Source organism: Agrilus planipennis, unplaced genomic scaffold (genome assembly GCF_000699045.2).
Source record: "Agrilus planipennis isolate EAB-ADULT unplaced genomic scaffold, Apla_2.0 scaffold309, whole genome shotgun sequence".
NCBI classification, from domain to species: domain Eukaryota; kingdom Metazoa; phylum Arthropoda; class Insecta; order Coleoptera; family Buprestidae; genus Agrilus; species Agrilus planipennis.
The window spans coordinates 1-19,074 of record NW_020439167.1 but is presented as its reverse complement, the minus strand read 5'-3'; the positions used below and the strand labels follow the sequence as shown (position 1 = coordinate 19,074).

The window sequence follows — 19,074 nt, the reverse complement described above, 5'->3', positions numbered from 1 at the left end:
AATATTTTGATATAAAATGATTGATGTTGATTTTACATCAATAAAATTATCTGCAACCCTATTTTGGCTCTGATCTTTCACTCTAAACGAACTATTTTGGCGTCAGTGTCTTTTTTCTAATTAAAACGGATGACAAAGGCAAATAAGGAAGCATATGGAAAAATTATTTGTTGCTGAACTGAAGAAATAACAACATAAGATAGAAAAACTATATCTCGATCATTTCAGAGAAAAATAAGAATAATACTTAATCTTTGCAGCTCGTGATATAACACAAACACCACTTTTAGTCCAGGAAAACTACAATATTTAAAAAATGAGCAAATACCTGCAAGGTTTGCTTAAAAAATATTTTATACTTAAGTAAATCTAGAAAGTATTTTGAAAATACATATTTTGCATTTAGAATTTGAAATACAAAACAAAAATTTATTTGGTACTTTAAATTTGAAATAAATCAAAAAATTATTTGCATTTTGTACTTAAATACTTTTAAAAAACCATTTTGCACATCCCTATCTGTAACATACAAACACCAAAGGGCAGCACACAACGTGATATAAGAAGATTTATATAAATACCTTCGGTCAGCTTCATATAAAATATAAATCCAATGGGATCTTCTATCCCTATTACCTACCTACATACGGACTGAACGTTACATATTTCCGGTGAAAGCCAGTTTACAAGAATTGGGTCAAAAAGTGGTCAAAATAGAGTCATACGATTTATACTATAGATGAATCGGGTATCCGGTTCAGGCGCGGATCCAGCCCTCAAAAAAGATTGTGGTCACAGCCACCCGGAAATAAACGAGTCGGAAAATGAATTCGCTCATAATCCATACAGCGCATTCCTAGAAAGGAGCAGTTTACAAAATATATAACGCCTTAAGCAGGATTTTGTACAATGCAGAAAAAGCCATGTAAAATGTTAGTTTGTTCGGTCATGAAAATTATTAAAAGTAAATGTGTGTTATATTCAGCTCACATTATTACAGGGTGGCGACAGCCTACTTCAACCCGGAGTTCCTCCGTCTAGGCAAGTCTACAAATAATAGTGCACCCTGCATCAAGAGTTAGTCTATATCTACGGTACAGTAAAAGTCCGGTCCTTTGTCGGTAGTTATCTATTATAAGTGTAGGTTATAAACAAATTCTTTTATGATATGTTTTTCGAGTCTAAAAATCTTTTTTAAAAATCCAACCCTTTGGACATTCGACATAACTTGTGTGTTTGTTTGCACATCACAATGTCATATTTAAACCACTGAACCGATTTTGATGAAATTTTTACAAATGATATCAAATTAAATTAAACACTAGTACATATTTTACCCTTTATTTAGGAGTTTATTTAAATTACAAATTCAAGCTTACGTTTCTTATTCGCGAAAACGTCGATAATTTAGTCGATACCCAGGTTCACATCTTACCCATCGTGCCCATAAAAGTGGGACTGCGCTTGATCTTGTTCGGACCAGGCACTTTTTTTAGGATACGGCTGATGGCTCCGAGTACCGAGGCACTGCGGGTAATTCTACCAGAAAAAAAAGAAAACATCAATATGACCGAAATGTTATTATCTCTGTCGCTTGTTAGCATGATTTTGTGAGCTTGCATAATTTTAGTGTTTATACATATTATATATTTCAACAATTTCACCTCAACCTTCTCATTGAAAATCCGTCCACCAAGAGCTAATTTTCATGTGCTTAAACGACTTTTTGAACGGGACTCAATAATTGCTTTGGGACGTTAGTGAGGGTGAATTTTAATGAACATCTCGCCTGAACGAAGATATGCACCATTAACCGTAGTGATTTTGCTGGGTATCTGGCTGGGTACCCGGAATAGGTAATCCGTGTATCTGATACCCAGCAAAATCACTATCCGCTGCATCTCTAGTTTATGCACAGCACCATATTTTGAAACAACACACGCGTATTGAAAGGAGAGAATTGTAGGTAGCAGTCCATAAAAATCACGTTCCTATATAACATGATTTTTGGTCAACAACAAACGATTACCATCGGAACAAGTCGGAAGTTGTCACGAACAGTATTACAATCTTGGGCAGTGCATATGCCGCGCGTGGATTGTTGCTTCACGCGCCATGTAACGGGTTCGGCGCCGCGTGGAGCGGAAAGGCGCGTCCTAACGCATGCTTTGGCTTGTTTTCATGGCGAAGACGGGCGTGGAGATTGACATTGAGTGTAAAAACTCCATTACACAAAGCGTGGATTGACAATCTCCGCGCCGAGTAATGAGTTAAGTATAGGCACACACGCTGCACGAAGATTGCCGCTCTTGCTCGCCGTGTGACATAGCCTTAACATGACCTTTAAATGATTGTTTTCCGCAGTGATACAGCATTATTGTTTATTTTTTTCCGATAAACCGTGAAAAAATGCATGAAGCGATAAGATTTATTGCACTCAAGGTGACCGTTATCGAATGATAACTTATCGGTGATAAACCAATAGTTCCATTGTAAACATTGCTTCCGACAACACCATTTTTGAATAAAAGCTCTTTCAAAGGAAAATAATAGTCATACAAAATATACTTGGTAATGTTAGTAATTGCCTATTGCGAGAACCTCCTTGGCAAAATTTTATCTACTAGTTAATGAAATAAGTGTCTGTATACATATATATTTCATGGAATAGACAATAGGACCACTGTTACATTTTGATTATTTCTTTAGATAGTTTTTGATCATATAGGCTCTTTTAATTCCACACCCTTCCAAACAAAAGTAAGGGCAAGATTGCGGCAACAGTTACTTCGTAGGTGTTGTCTTTTCTTGCCATAACCTTATGATTCTAAGCAATTAAATAAAAAAGAACATTCTAATACATTTCCTTGTTCTAAACGAGTGTTTGTGGTTGAAAACACCAAACTGTACAAATTTCGGACATTGTAGGAAGTTACACAGTTTTTTGGAAAACTTCAGTCGAAATATAAACAAAATTCCTTAATATAGTTCAGAAGCCATCCCATGCATACAAAATGGTCATCGACATTCCAGAACGTTCTCGATCTTTTTGGTCCAGTTCACTCAAGAACATTCTACTTGAGGACAATTCTAGACATTCCAGAACAAGGACCATGCTAGAAATATTCAAGACCATTCCCACTTATTCTTCAAAACTGACGTTTAGTAATCGTTAGACGATTCACAGGCTCACGCCCCACCTAATATTTTGGAAATGACATCACTCAAATCTGACCCTTATTTATTTTACACTCCTGTGACTGAAATTTTTCTGTGGTCAACCACTGTTTCATGAATTTTTTTTTTGAATTTCTCAGTAGAATGGAGTTGTTGTAAAACATTACTTTTAAGATAGTTCTATAGAAAACGTATCTGAGGGACATATCCGGACTGCGAGGTGACCTGTTAAAGGTACCTACTTTGGATATGCTCCTACTAGTGAGTTATTGGGAATTGTAACCTGTCGCTTCGTCTTGTTTTGATTGAAACCTGAGAAGCTACATTAAAAGAAAACTATGTATTAGCATCTCAAACTATCGCCCTGTATTCGCAGTAAGGAATGAACCTTTTCATCTTCATAAAAATATGGACCAATGATGACGCTGGCTAATAATGCCACCCCTGGGGAATGTGATGTTTTTTTGGTGCCACTTCAGTATCAAAAAGTATGCTTGTTGACATGCTTATTTAGGAGAAAGGGAATCTCATCTGGCAAAAGGGGGTATTGAAGCTCGTACACCTCTCAGCACTTCGTTAGCAAACTGCAGTCTCTGAACAACGCCTTTAGGGCTCAATTCCTGTATAATTTGGAATTTGTTCAGACGCAGGATGTAGTATACGATTTGAAGATGTTCCGGGTACTTCTAATTTTATATGTAAAACATTAGACAGCGTTCGAGAAGAGAATTCAGGTTGTCCTGCAACAGACATTCGTGCACCCTCTACGTTTACGGGTTCTCGTGATGTACTAGTCGACCGAATCGTAATTAAGTTAGAGACTGAGTACAAACTATAGGTATGAGGATGCTGTCAAGGGTATCATGTGCCTAAATCTTATTGGCTACTTGTATCCAACACGAGTAGTACGTCATTTACTATGAATCCATAACTACATTTTGAATCGAAAACTATTAACAACTAAATATGCGAGTAAATTAACGTAAATCAGTAAAAGGTTCGTAAATGTAATGAAACTCAAGCTGAAATTAAATTCATCATGACTAAACAATGAAAAGGCGCAAATATCCAACCTCTAGTAACAAGTGTATAGGTATCATTCAACCCCTCCTTCTGAAAAACTTCACTCCCCCCGTCTATAATCACACTTTATACTCCATCCCTATATTATTCCGTAGCCCATGGATAGCACCGATTCACGTGGAGGATAGCGAGCATTTGAACGAGCGCGTAAAACGTTCCTTGATCTCGTTTCGTTGACAGTATACTTCTTCAATGGCGTGTTTGGTGGACTCAACGTTGTTACAGCAATCACGAACAATAGAAGAAAGTCATGAGACTTCATTCCTATCATTTATATGCATTAAAATTAGCTCGCCGAAGAAAAGCTCTCGGCTAGCCCTGTACTTAGGCTTCTGATACTTCAAATACCTCCACAGAAAAATCCTGTTTGTACGGTACAAGTGGTAATTTGCCAAATTACCCAATGGTTGTGATGAAATGAAAAGATGGAGCGTCGAGTTTATTAATTGGTGAAACCTAATGCAAATGAATCCAAATAGTCCTCTTTATTACTTAAAACAAAACATAAGATGAATAGTTTCAATTTCATTTATTTGCTAACTCGACAGTATTCGTTTGGCTCAGACGGAACCATCATCATCAAGAGTATTGTGTTGCTGACAATGGTCCCGCCTGGAGAAAGCCTTAGGTAACTTTTGACGTTTTTGTAAAATACCACAAGAGAAGAATTCCTTCCAAGTCTATCTTCTACGTCACTCTTTAAGTAAATGAATGTTTTCTCTACCAAATTCCGTATCTCGCATATTGTATCCAAGATATAGTATCTACATGTATCAGAGGTTTTATAATGTTGAACTTAATGTCTCTCTCTTTCATATCTATATTTTAATCGTTTGAATTGTCAGAACTTGATGATTTCTATTCCATATATCATTATGATTACAAAAGTTTCATTCAACATCGATCGCAGAATTGTTATGTCGATGCAAAAAGCGCATTGCGTTCGCTAAATGACCCCATGACACCAAAACCTGGATAAGTCTTGTCTAATTGCTACTCTCGAGTATGTTATCTCCCACTTGTTCCTGTAGGGCAAGGGCTGCCGGCGTGACGCTTTGTTAATGAATTTTTATCCACCCTGTATTTACACCTTGAAATAATAAATTTAATATTGTACAATAATAGTATGCCACAATTTCGAAATTATAGTATGCTTTCCACGCGATAAAAATTCTAAATATACAGTAAGTTATTTAGTTAGCCAACTATTAATAAAATATGGTGACCTCGTACATTTTGACATTTGGTTTGATAAACACATAGCAAAAAAATGAATTTATATGTATGTATGTCTATATAGATGTACATACGTCACCGTGAAGGTCGTCGTTTCAATGTCTCGGCCAGACCGTGTTATTATACATTATTCAAGCGTTTTTGCTACAAATACATGTGATTGGTCCCAATGTGACCCTTTCGCCGTGTAAACAATTTTTATGTTTCTATAGGTGCATACTTATCGTTAATACAAAATAATAAATTGCATCTGATTCAATTTCGTGTTTCGTTTTAATTCCACGTTTAGATACCTAAGTAGGTGTACAATACAGTCGATCACTCAACTTTGAGATATTTTTCCATGATATGTAAGTAACTAAAATTGTACAGAGGAGGATGGAAAAAAGGGCGGAAGAACTATTAGGGAAAGATCAATTTGGGTTTAGAAGAAATAGAGGAACGCGGGAGGCCATTCTAGCTTTACGGCTAACAATAGAGAAAACGATAGAAAAAGGAAAGGGTGCGTACATAGGATTTGTAGATTTAGAAAAAGCTTTTGACAATGTTAAATGGGACAAGACGTTAAATATATTTAAAAATGTAGGGATGAGTTACAGAGATAGAAGAGTGATACTTAGTTTGTATAAAGAGCAACAGGCAGTTATAGAGCTAGGGATGCAACGTAGAGAAGTAAATATTAGGAAGGGAGTCAGACAGGGATGCACACTGTCACCGCTACTTTTTAATCTATACATCGACGATGCCATCAACATCATTAAAGACAGTACAACTGTAGGGATAGATGTGCAAGGGCAAAAGATTAGTATGCTTAGATTTGCAGATGATATAGCAGTATTAGCATCTAGCAAGGAGGACCTAGAGATAGCTTTAAATAAAATGTAAGCGGTACTGACAGATCAGTACTGTATGAAAATAAATAAAAGTAAAACTAAAATACTGGTAAGCAAGGGAAGAAAAAATAGGGAAAGAGCAAATATAAAGATAGGAGACGAAAAATTAGAAGAAGTGGTTGATTTTAGATATCTAGGAAGTCAGATAAGTCAGGACGGAAGAAGTAGTAGGGATATAAAGCAGAGGATTGCGCAAGTCGTGTCGCCTTTAATAAAAAGAAGTCACTTCTATGCTCGCGAACGGTATTAGGAATTCGAAAAAGATTGTTAAAGGTGTATGTTTGGAGCGCGGCGTTGTACGGGTGCGAAACATGGACAGTGGGCGCGGCGGAAAAGAAAAGGTTAGAAGCCTTCGAAATGTGGTGTTACAGGTGAATAATGAGGATAACGTGGGTAGAAAAGGTTAGAAATGAAGAGGTATTAGAAAGAATAGGAGAACAGAGGACTCTATGGAAGTCAATAAAACATAGGCGAGATAGGTTGGTAGGACACGTTCTCAGGCATAAAGGTCTAGTCAGAGACATATTAGAGGCGGAAACAGGAGTTAGGAGGGGTAGAGGTAAACCTAGGTTAGATTACAGTTCGCAGATAGTTAAGGATGTGGGTTGTTCTAGTTTTAGGGAAATGCGAAGTTTAACTAGGATAGGAAAGAATGGAGGTACATGTCCAACCAGTCTCAGGACTGACGGGCTTATGATGATGATGATGACGATGATATTGTAAATAACTATAACTCTTGGCCATAGGAACGTAGCTACGAGTAGGCCCAAGAGAAGGTCCATTCAAAGAAACCTCTACAGGGATCTGTAACTGCACCTTAAAACGGTAAGCAGAAAGGCTTGTTTTTAAATAGTATGTTATTAGTCTCGTTTGCCCTGTTAATTGTAAAATTTTATTTTAACAAAGCAACATAAAGGCCATGTTGCACGGCGCATGGAACGGCAATCCACGCGCGGCGTGTACTCTCTGTATACGGCCTCGATGCATTAGTCGGCGCGTGGAATCCCGATCCACGTTCAGTGTGACGAGACTGGCGCAGATTGGAACATGATGGAACGTCTTGATGCATTCGTTCCCGAGCATTGTCGGTAAATGTCAAGAAGAAACACGTATGTGATTATCAAGTCTGCTCCTAAAATATTTATACAATCCACGCACCGTGTACAATGGCCTTAAGATGTACTAAGTGCACTAACCACAAGCAGGCGATTTTGGCAAGAGTGTAACATTCACTACACGCACAATTTTTTTTGACACTCAGACACCAACTAACTATGAGGTTATTTCATTGCTGAATATGAAATTACTAGATAATATTTACCGTTGTAAAATTAGGAATTCATATACATAAGATTTTATAAATTTGTGAGTTAATCTTAACATAGAGATACCTAAGTCGCCACGAACTTTTTTACAGGTCTTTTTTTACATAAGTTCTATAACTTTTCTATAGAAAGTTCGACCGTTTTTTTGGTCGATTTAGGTTACAATTGGTTTCCACGAAAGGCCTTTTTATTTTAACGGAGTAATAAAAGAATTTTTGAAATCGGATGAGAGTTTTGAAGGATTACCTCCTATTGCCAAACTTACAAACATTATTAACATATTTAATATGTAGATTCGTAAATGGACACTAGCAACTGAAATCTCACTCGCTTTTTTTGTAAACCTCTACAGTCAGCATTCTGGAACGCATTGTTTATCAAATTGTTAGCGTACATATTTTTTTAATGACTTTTAATAGACTTCTGAATTTTAATTTCTCGTGTAAGTAGTCCTTGAAAAGTCATAGTTAACGTGATTTAGTGGTACAAATCATGCCTTATTCTGCCGTACTACATTCAGCGTAGCGGTGTAAAATTATTTATCGCTCCATATTTCAGTTGAATTTCAAATTTAGAACGTTTCACGGTCGACCTTCGATAATTATATGCAAAATCTGGGAAAACCGCAACGTTATTTCGTTTCCCACGTTATCACAATGAGCAATATTTTTGTTAAAACCGTTTACTTTGTCAATTCCCGGTACATGGCGCTGGTGTCGCCAGTTCTGTAAATATCTGACGCACATGTAAGTACTGTACAATTATTAGGAGATTGCATCTACGTCATCGACATGGTTTGTACGAACCATAGACATATAGGTACCTAACATAGACATATATTAATGGACGTCCTTAGCCGTATGTCGTTGTAATAATTTCTTTGCTCGAAAAGTGAGGGAGATGGCGTATGGTTTCGGACTAGTGCTATCTCTTTCATGACACGCTTACGCACTATCGTAAGAGAGAGATGGATATTGTCCGAAACTTCGTACCATCTCTTTCTTTTGTTGTACCACAATTCTGACCACTAAGGCATGTCCGTTAGTAAACGTCGATGGTACCTAATATTTGACCACTCTGTAGAAAGAGAGAAAACGACCTTGCGGCCAATACCTGTCTCTATTTCTCTTTCTTTACCTTATTTGTAAGCTCCTACAAGACCTTAACGTAGACCAGAGGTTCCCAAATGGTATTCCGCGGAACCCTGCTGTTCCGTGGTAAAATCGCAAGGGTTCCGCGAGATGATATAGGAAGTTAACATCTACCACCCCTTCTTCACACGAAAGATGACTTTCGAGAAGAAACCGATAATCAAAGTGACTTATTTGGTCGATAGGTATAGGTATGCGATAAACTGAATGTAATCAGTAATTCCTTACGGCGAGGAACCACAACTAGGTTTACAATGAGATACAAAATATCTCTAATGATAAAAAAAACAAATTTGGCTTCTGGATGGAATATTTTGAACGAAAAAGTTATCTATGAATTTCTTCCTCTTCTAAACAGATTTATCGAAGAAAAGAAGTTACAAATAACCTCAACAGATATGAATAAAACCATAAATGAACATCCATTGAACCTCAAAAAATCCTTGAAAGAATATTTTCCAAACAAGTTACAGGACTACAGCTACTGAGTACAGAGCCCATTCGCAAATCACGCTGAACGATCAATTTTTTTAATTTTCGATTATTTTGTGGCGCTATGTTGGTACTCAGGTCCTTCACTTATACCGATACGTTCGGCTATGTTGAATGTTCAGTTAATTTTTGACAGCTACTTTGATTGCACGTGTTTTGGCTCGTCTTCGATTTTTGCCTATTCCAAAATATGGATCAAAGAATCTGTATCAAATTTTGTGTGAAAAACAAAATATTCCAAATGTTGACTTGTTGACTGTGGCGTAGGGTGAAGCTACTTTGGACCAAAGCAACGTTTATCGGTGGTACAAAATGTTCTCAGACGGCCGAAAAGATGTGAACGACGAAGAGCGTGCATTTTGAGTGAAAACATTGATGAAGTTAAGAAAATGGTATTGGCCAATCACCGTTAGACAAATTGCTGAGGACCTAAACATATCAATTGGCTCCTGCAATTTCATTTTTACCAATGATCTGGGCATGAGACCAAAATTGCTCAAATTTATTCGCTCCAGAGGGTCACAATTTAATGATGAATCATGGGTTTATAATTGTAAGCCAATGCTCAATCATCTCGATGGAAGCTGCCGCACGAGCCAAAACCGAAAAAAGCGCGCCAATTAAGTTTCCTGATAATTTTCTTTGATTGCAGGGGCGTGGTGCATCATGAGTTCTTGCCACAGGGTAGAACGGTCAATAAGGAATATTACCCGCAAGTTATGCGCAATTTTCGCGAAGTATTCCGCCAGAAACGCCCGAATTTGTGGAAGAGTAAAAATTGGCTTTAGCACCCTGATAACGCCTCTGTTAACACATCGTTGCTTCTGGGCGAATTTTTGGCCAAAAACAGCACACTAATAATGCCGCAGCCACCGTATTCCCCAGATTTGCCCCCCTGGGACTTTTTCTTGTTCCCGAAACTGAAAGGACGACGCTTCTCTACAATTGAGGAGATACAGATAGCATCCAAGAAGGAGCTGAACAAGAGAAAAATGATTTTTTGAAGTGCTTCGACGATTGGGAAAAACCTTGGCACAAGTGTATAATATCTGGCGGGGATTACTTTGAAGGGGACAAATTCGCGATACTTTTTGAACAGACCTCGTATACAGATACAAACCATGGAGAACGCAATTTGTAAAAATTTTCCACTAATTGTGAGCTCATTGATATGTTTAACAAAGTCCTTTTACAATATAATTAATAATCGACTTATCAAATTGAACCCACAATGTAATAACCTACGTGATGGGCACCTACGAATACTTAATAAAAGAACAAAAGTTCTCAGTCTGCCGAAACCATCAGACATGGATCGCGATTTCGATCTCTTTGAAACTTATCACCACTAGAGCACTCTGACAGTTACAATTTTTTATGTGTTACAATTCGCAGACAGATTTAATAGCGTACTGTTCTAGTAATCGGTAATACCGTCACTTACCTTTTGTTTAAAAAAAGTGCAATCTGTCAGCGTATAATCGTTTTGTATCCTTGAACTGATAACATATTTAAAGCACATGTCATCTCAAAAGCTGTATCATAAAAATGTATGTAGGTACTTACTATTGCTTTCGATTAGTATATGTACAGTTCGTCCCAGGTGAGTACCGTTAAATAACAAAAAGGCGTATGCTTAGGACCGTACTCCCGAAGTGAAAATTTCTGTCTCAATCGTAATCCATTTGAAGGAACATTTATATGTTACTAGTAATGTTAGATTAAAGAGTAAACATAGAATTACTCAGATAAACCTACTCCTACCTGCTAGCCGTCGCTTGAGCAAAACTGAGTATACATTCAATAGAAGCTTTACATCACTTGCATTTATTTTTCATATATTTATCTTATCTCCTAGAAGAGACTGTGTGTTTTTTCTTTTAGGTTATGGTTGAAGAGGTAATTCTGATTTCAAATTAAGAGAAAGACCATTGCAACTATTTCGAAAGCTTCAAGGGGTAAAATAATGGGAATAATAAAGAAAAGGGTTGTATTTTCATGTAGGTGAACAGCCTACTGAAACAGTATAAGTATACAAAAAGTGTTAAGTGTCTTATTTGTTTTAAATTACATCATAAACATAATGCATAATGATCTGCAAAAATGTGGACCTAGGTATAGTGACGGACAGGGGTGGACTAAACAAAAATTATTGCAAAAAACGTGTTTTAGAATATGAAAGACTATGATCAAATTAGCTTCAAGAATATTTAAATTATCAATACAAAGTTAGTTCTCGCTGTAAATCGTAATTCAACCAATTTGCTTTCAAATTAAATAATATACATTTAAAGCTTAGGTATCTAGGAAGTCAGGTAAGTCAGGACGGAAGGAGTACTAGGGATATAAAGCAGAGGATAGTGCAGGGTCAAGTCGCCTTCAATAAAAAGAAGTCACCTCTTTGCTTGCGAACGGTTAATTTCTAAATTCGAAAAAGGTTGTTTGGAGCACGGCGCTGTACGGGTACGAAACATAGACAGTGGGCGCGGCGGAAAAGAAAAAATTAGAAGCATTCAAAATGTGGTGTAACAGGCGAATGATGAGGATACTGTGGATAGAGAAGGTTAGAAATGAAGAGATATTAGAAAGAATAGGAGAACAGAGGGCCCTATGGAAGTCAATAAGAAATAGGCGAGATAGGTTAGTGGGACGCCTTCTCAGGCATGAAGGTCTAGACAGAGACATATTCGAGGCAGAAACGGAAGTTGGAGGGGTAGAGGTAGACCTAGATTAGATTACTGTTCGCAAATAGTTAAGGATATAGGTTGTTCTAGTTTTAGGGAAATGCAAAGATTAGCTCAGGATAGGAAAGAGTGGAGGTGCGTGTCCAACTAGGGTTCCATGATTTTTCATCCCCCGACATAATATCACCGGACAAAATATCCCCGACAAAATATCCCCGGACAAAATATCCCCGGACAAAATATCCCCGTGACAAAATGTCCCCGTGACAATATATCTCCAGACTAAATATCCCTAGACAAAATATCCCCCCCACCATAAAAATCGCTANCGCTTTGTTAATGAATTTTTATCCACCCTGTATTTACACCTTGAAATAATAAATTTAATATTGTACAATAATAGTATGCCACAATTTCGAAATTATAGTATGCTTTCCACGCGATAAAAATTCTAAATATACAGTAAGTTATTTAGTTAGCCAACTATTAATAAAATATGGTGACCTCGTACATTTTGACATTTGGTTTGATAAACACATAGCAAAAAAATGAATTTATATGTATGTATGTCTATATAGATGTACATACGTCACCGTGAAGGTCGTCGTTTCAATGTCTCGGCCAGACCGTGTTATTATACATTATTCAAGCGTTTTTGCTACAAATACATGTGATTGGTCCCAATGTGACCCTTTCGCCGTGTAAACAATTTTTATGTTTCTATAGGTGCATACTTATCGTTAATACAAAATAATAAATTGCATCTGATTCAATTTCGTGTTTCGTTTTAATTCCACGTTTAGATACCTAAGTAGGTGTACAATACAGTCGATCACTCAACTTTGAGATATTTTTCCATGATATGTAAGTAACTAAAATTGTACAGAGGAGGATGGAAAAAAGGGCGGAAGAACTATTAGGGAAAGATCAATTTGGGTTTAGAAGAAATAGAGGAACGCGGGAGGCCATTCTAGCTTTACGGCTAACAATAGAGAAAACGATAGAAAAAGGAAAGAGTGCGTACATAGGATTTGTAGATTTAGAGAAAGCTTTTGACAATGTTAAATGGGACAAGATGTTAAATATACTTAAAAATGTAGGGATGAGTTACAAAGATAGAAGAGTGATACTTAGTTTGTATAAAGAGCAACAGGCAGTTATAGAGCTGGGGATGCAACGTAGAGAAGTAAATATTAGGAAGGGAGTCAGGCAGGGATGCACACTGTCACCGCTACTTTTTAATCTATACATCGAAGACGCCATCAACATCATTAAAGACAGTACAACTGTAGGGATAGATGTGCAAGGGCAAAAGATTAGTATGCTTAGATTTGCAGATGATATAGCAGTATTAGCATCTAGCAAGGAGGACCTAGAGATAGCTTTAAATAAAATGGAAGCGGTACTGACAGATCAGTACTGTATGAAAATAAATAAAAGTAAAACTAAAATACTGGTATGCAAGGGAAGAAAAAGTAGGGAAAGAGCGAATATAAAGATAGGAGACGAAAAATTAGAAGAAGTGGCTGATTTTAGATACCTAGGAAGTCAGATAAGTGAGGATGGAAGGAGTAGTAGGGATATAAAGCAGAGGATAGCGCAGGGTCGTGTCGCCTTTAATAAAAAGAAGTCACTTCTATGCTCGCGAACGGTTAAATTAGAAATTCGAAAAAGGTTGTTAAAGGTGTATGTTTGGAGCACGGCGTTGTACGGGTGCGAAACATGGACAGTGGGCGCGGCGGAAAAGAAAAGGTTAGAAGCGTTCGAAATGTGGTGTTATAGGCGGATGATGAGGATGTCGTGGGTAGAAAAGGTTAGAAATGAAGAGGTATTAGAAAGAATAGGAGAACAGAGGACTCTATGGAAGTCAATAAAACATAGGCGAGATAGGTTGGTAGGACACGTTCTCAGGCATAAAGGTCTAGTCAGAGACATATTAGAGGCGGAAACAGGAGTTAGGAGGGGTAGAGGTAAACCTAGGTTAGATTACAGTTCGCAGATAGTTAAGGATGTGGGTTGTTCTAGTTTTAGGGAAATGCGAAGTTTAACTAGGATAGGAAAGAATGGAGGTACATGTCCAACCAGTCTCAGGACTGACGGGCTTATGATGATGATGATGACGATGATATTGTAAATAACTATAACTCTTGGCCATAGGAACGTAGCTACGAGTAGGCCCAAGAGAAGGTCCATTCAAAGAAACCTCTACAGGGATCTGTAACTGCACCTTAAAACGGTAAGCAGAAAGGCTTGTTTTTAAATAGTATGTTATTAGTCTCGTTTGCCCTGTTAATTGTAAAATTTTATTTTAACAAAGCAACATAAAGGCCATGTTGCACGGCGCATGGAACGGCAATCCACGCGCGGCGTGTACTCTCTGTATACGGCCTCGATGCATTAGTCGGCGCGTGGAATCCCGATCCACGTTCAGTGTGACGAGACTGGCGCAGATTGGAACATGATGGAACGTCTTGATGCATTCGTTCCCGAGCATTGTCGGTAAATGTCAAGAAGAAACACGTATGTGATTATCAAGTCTGCTCCTAAAATATTTATACAATCCACGCACCGTGTACAATGGCCTTAAGATGTACTAAGTGCACTAACCACAAGCAGGCGATTTTGGCAAGAGTGTAACATTCACTACACGCACAATTTTTTTTGACACTCAGACACCAACTAACTATGAGGTTATTTCATTGCTGAATATGAAATTACTAGATAATATTTACCGTTGTAAAATTAGGAATTCATATACATAAGATTTTATAAATTTGTGAGTTAATCTTAACATAGAGATACCTAAGTCGCCACGAACTTTTTTACAGGTCTTTTTTTACATAAGTTCTATAACTTTTCTATAGAAAGTTCGACCGTTTTTTTGGTCGATTTAGGTTACAATTGGTTTCCACGAAAGGCCTTTTTATTTTAACGGAGTAATAAAAGAATTTTTGAAATCGGATGAGAGTTTTGAAGGATTACCTCCTATTGCCAAACTTACAAACATTATTAACATATTTAATATGTAGATTCGTAAATGGACACTAGCAACTGAAATCTCACTCGCTTTTTTTGTAAACCTCTACAGTCAGCATTCTGGAACGCATTGTTTATCAAATTGTTAGCGTACATATTTTTTTAATGACTTTTAATAGACTTCTGAATTTTAATTTCTCGTGTAAGTAGTCCTTGAAAAGTCATAGTTAACGTGATTTAGTGGTACAAATCATGCCTTATTCTGCCGTACTACATTCAGCGTAGCGGTGTAAAATTATTTATCGCTCCATATTTCAGTTGAATTTCAAATTTAGAACGTTTCACGGTCGACCTTCGATAATTATATGCAAAATCTGGGAAAACCGCAACGTTATTTCGTTTCCCACGTTATCACAATGAGCAATATTTTTGTTAAAACCGTTTACTTTGTCAATTCCCGGTACATGGCGCTGGTGTCGCCAGTTCTGTAAATATCTGACGCACATGTAAGTACTGTACAATTATTAGGAGATTGCATCTACGTCATCGACATGGTTTGTACGAACCATAGACATATAGGTACCTAACATAGACATATATTAATGGACGTCCTTAGCCGTATGTCGTTGTAATAATTTCTTTGCTCGAAAAGTGAGGGAGATGGCGTATGGTTTCGGACTAGTGCTATCTCTTTCATGACACGCTTACGCACTATCGTAAGAGAGAGATGGATATTGTCCGAAACTTCGTACCATCTCTTTCTTTTGTTGTACCACAATTCTGACCACTAAGGCATGTCCGTTAGTAAACGTCGATGGTACCTAATATTTGACCACTCTGTAGAAAGAGAGAAAACGACCTTGCGGCCAATACCTGTCTCTATTTCTCTTTCTTTACCTTATTTGTAAGCTCCTACAAGACCTTAACGTAGACCAGAGGTTCCCAAATGGTATTCCGCGGAACCCTGCTGTTCCGTGGTAAAATCGCAAGGGTTCCGCGAGATGATATAGGAAGTTAACATCTACCACCCCTTCTTCACACGAAAGATGACTTTCGAGAAGAAACCGATAATCAAAGTGACTTATTTGGTCGATAGGTATAGGTATGCGATAAACTGAATGTAATCAGTAATTCCTTACGGCGAGGAACCACAACTAGGTTTACAATGAGATACAAAATATCTCTAATGATAAAAAAAACAAATTTGGCTTCTGGATGGAATATTTTGAACGAAAAAGTTATCTATGAATTTCTTCCTCTTCTAAACAGATTTATCGAAGAAAAGAAGTTACAAATAACCTCAACAGATATGAATAAAACCATAAATGAACATCCATTGAACCTCAAAAAATCCTTGAAAGAATATTTTCCAAACAAGTTACAGGACTACAGCTACTGAGTACAGAGCCCATTCGCAAATCACGCTGAACGATCAATTTTTTTAATTTTCGATTATTTTGTGGCGCTATGTTGGTACTCAGGTCCTTCACTTATACCGATACGTTCGGCTATGTTGAATGTTCAGTTAATTTTTGACAGCTACTTTGATTGCACGTGTTTTGGCTCGTCTTCGATTTTTGCCTATTCCAAAATATGGATCAAAGAATCTGTATCAAATTTTGTGTGAAAAACAAAATATTCCAAATGTTGACTTGTTGACTGTGGCGTAGGGTGAAGCTACTTTGGACCAAAGCAACGTTTATCGGTGGTACAAAATGTTCTCAGACGGCCGAAAAGATGTGAACGACGAAGAGCGTGCATTTTGAGTGAAAACATTGATGAAGTTAAGAAAATGGTATTGGCCAATCACCGTTAGACAAATTGCTGAGGACCTAAACATATCAATTGGCTCCTGCAATTTCATTTTTACCAATGATCTGGGCATGAGACCAAAATTGCTCAAATTTATTCGCTCCAGAGGGTCACAATTTAATGATGAATCATGGGTTTATAATTGTAAGCCAATGCTCAATCATCTCGATGGAAGCTGCCGCACGAGCCAAAACCGAAAAAAGCGCGCCAATTAAGTTTCCTGATAATTTTCTTTGATTGCAGGGGCGTGGTGCATCATGAGTTCTTGCCACAGGGTAGAACGGTCAATAAGGAATATTACCCGCAAGTTATGCGCAATTTTCGCGAAGTATTCCGCCAGAAACGCCCGAATTTGTGGAAGAGTAAAAATTGGCTTTAGCACCCTGATAACGCCTCTGTTAACACATCGTTGCTTCTGGGCGAATTTTTGGCCAAAAACAGCACACTAATAATGCCGCAGCCACCGTATTCCCCAGATTTGCCCCCCTGGGACTTTTTCTTGTTCCCGAAACTGAAAGGACGACGCTTCTCTACAATTGAGGAGATACAGATAGCATCCAAGAAGGAGCTGAACAAGAGAAAAATGATTTTTTGAAGTGCTTCGACGATTGGGAAAAACCTTGGCACAAGTGTATAATATCTGGCGGGGATTACTTTGAAGGGGACAAATTCGCGATACTTTTTGAACAGACCTCGTATACAGATACAAACCATGGAGAACGCAATTTGTAAAAATTTTCCACTAATTGTGAGCTCATTGATATGTTTAACAAAGTCCTTTTACAATATAATTAATAATCGACTTATCAAATTGAACCCACAATGTAATAACCTACGTGATGGGCACCTACGAATACTTAATAAAAGAACAAAAGTTCTCAGTCTGCCGAAACCATCAGACATGGATCGCGATTTCGATCTCTTTGAAACTTATCACCACTAGAGCACTCTGACAGTTACAATTTTTTATGTGTTACAATTCGCAGACAGATTTAATAGCGTACTGTTCTAGTAATCGGTAATACCGTCACTTACCTTTTGTTTAAAAAAAGTGCAATCTGTCAGCGTATAATCGTTTTGTATCCTTGAACTGATAACATATTTAAAGCACATGTCATCTCAAAAGCTGTATCATAAAAATGTATGTAGGTACTTACTATTGCTTTCGATTAGTATATGTACAGTTCGTCCCAGGTGAGTACCGTTAAATAACAAAAAGGCGTATGCTTAGGACCGTACTCCCGAAGTGAAAATTTCTGTCTCAATCGTAATCCATTTGAAGGAACATTTATATGTTACTAGTAATGTTAGATTAAAGAGTAAACATAGAATTACTCAGATAAACCTACTCCTACCTGCTAGCCGTCGCTTGAGCAAAACTGAGTATACATTCAATAGAAGCTTTACATCACTTGCATTTATTTTTCATATATTTATCTTATCTCCTAGAAGAGACTGTGTGTTTTTTCTTTTAGGTTATGGTTGAAGAGGTAATTCTGATTTCAAATTAAGAGAAAGACCATTGCAACTATTTCGAAAGCTTCAAGGGGTAAAATAATGGGAATAATAAAGAAAAGGGTTGTATTTTCATGTAGGTGAACAGCCTACTGAAACAGTATAAGTATACAAAAAGTGTTAAGTGTCTTATTTGTTTTAAATTACATCATAAACATAATGCATAATGATCTGCAAAAATGTGGACCTAGGTATAGTGACGGACAGGGGTGGACTAAACAAAAATTATTGCAAAAAACGTGTTTTAGAATATGAAAGACTATGATCAAATTAGCTTCAAGAATATTTAAATTATCAATACAAAGTTAGTTCTCGCTGTAAATCGTAATTCAACCAATTTGCTTTCAAATTAAATAATATACATTTAAAGCTTAGGTATCTAGGAAGTCAGGTAAGTCAGGACGGAAGGAGTACTAGGGATATAAAGCAGAGGATAGTGCAGGGTCAAGTCGCCTTCAATAAAAAGAAGTCACCTCTTTGCTTGCGAACGGTTAATTTCTAAATTCGAAAAAGGTTGTTTGGAGCACGGCGCTGTACGGGTACGAAACATAGACAGTGGGCGCGGCGGAAAAGAAAAAATTAGAAGCATTCAAAATGTGGTGTAACAGGCGAATGATGAGGATACTGTGGATAGAGAAGGTTAGAAATGAAGAGATATTAGAAAGAATAGGAGAACAGAGGGCCCTATGGAAGTCAATAAGAAATAGGCGAGATAGGTTAGTGGGACGCC

The 19,074-nt window shown here is 37.4% G+C and overlaps 1 long non-coding RNA gene across 1 annotated transcript; it reads right to left on the bottom strand.

Moving 5' to 3' along the window:
* Nucleotides 1-1,327: 1,327 nt before the first annotated feature.
* Nucleotides 1,328-2,482, bottom strand: LOC108740968. Its single transcript, XR_001938436.1, has 2 exons — nt 1,665-2,482; nt 1,328-1,539 (listed from the first exon to the last, which is right to left on the bottom strand). It is a non-coding gene; the product is annotated as an uncharacterized LOC108740968 (long non-coding RNA).
* Between the last annotated feature and the right edge of the window lie 16,592 nt (nt 2,483-19,074).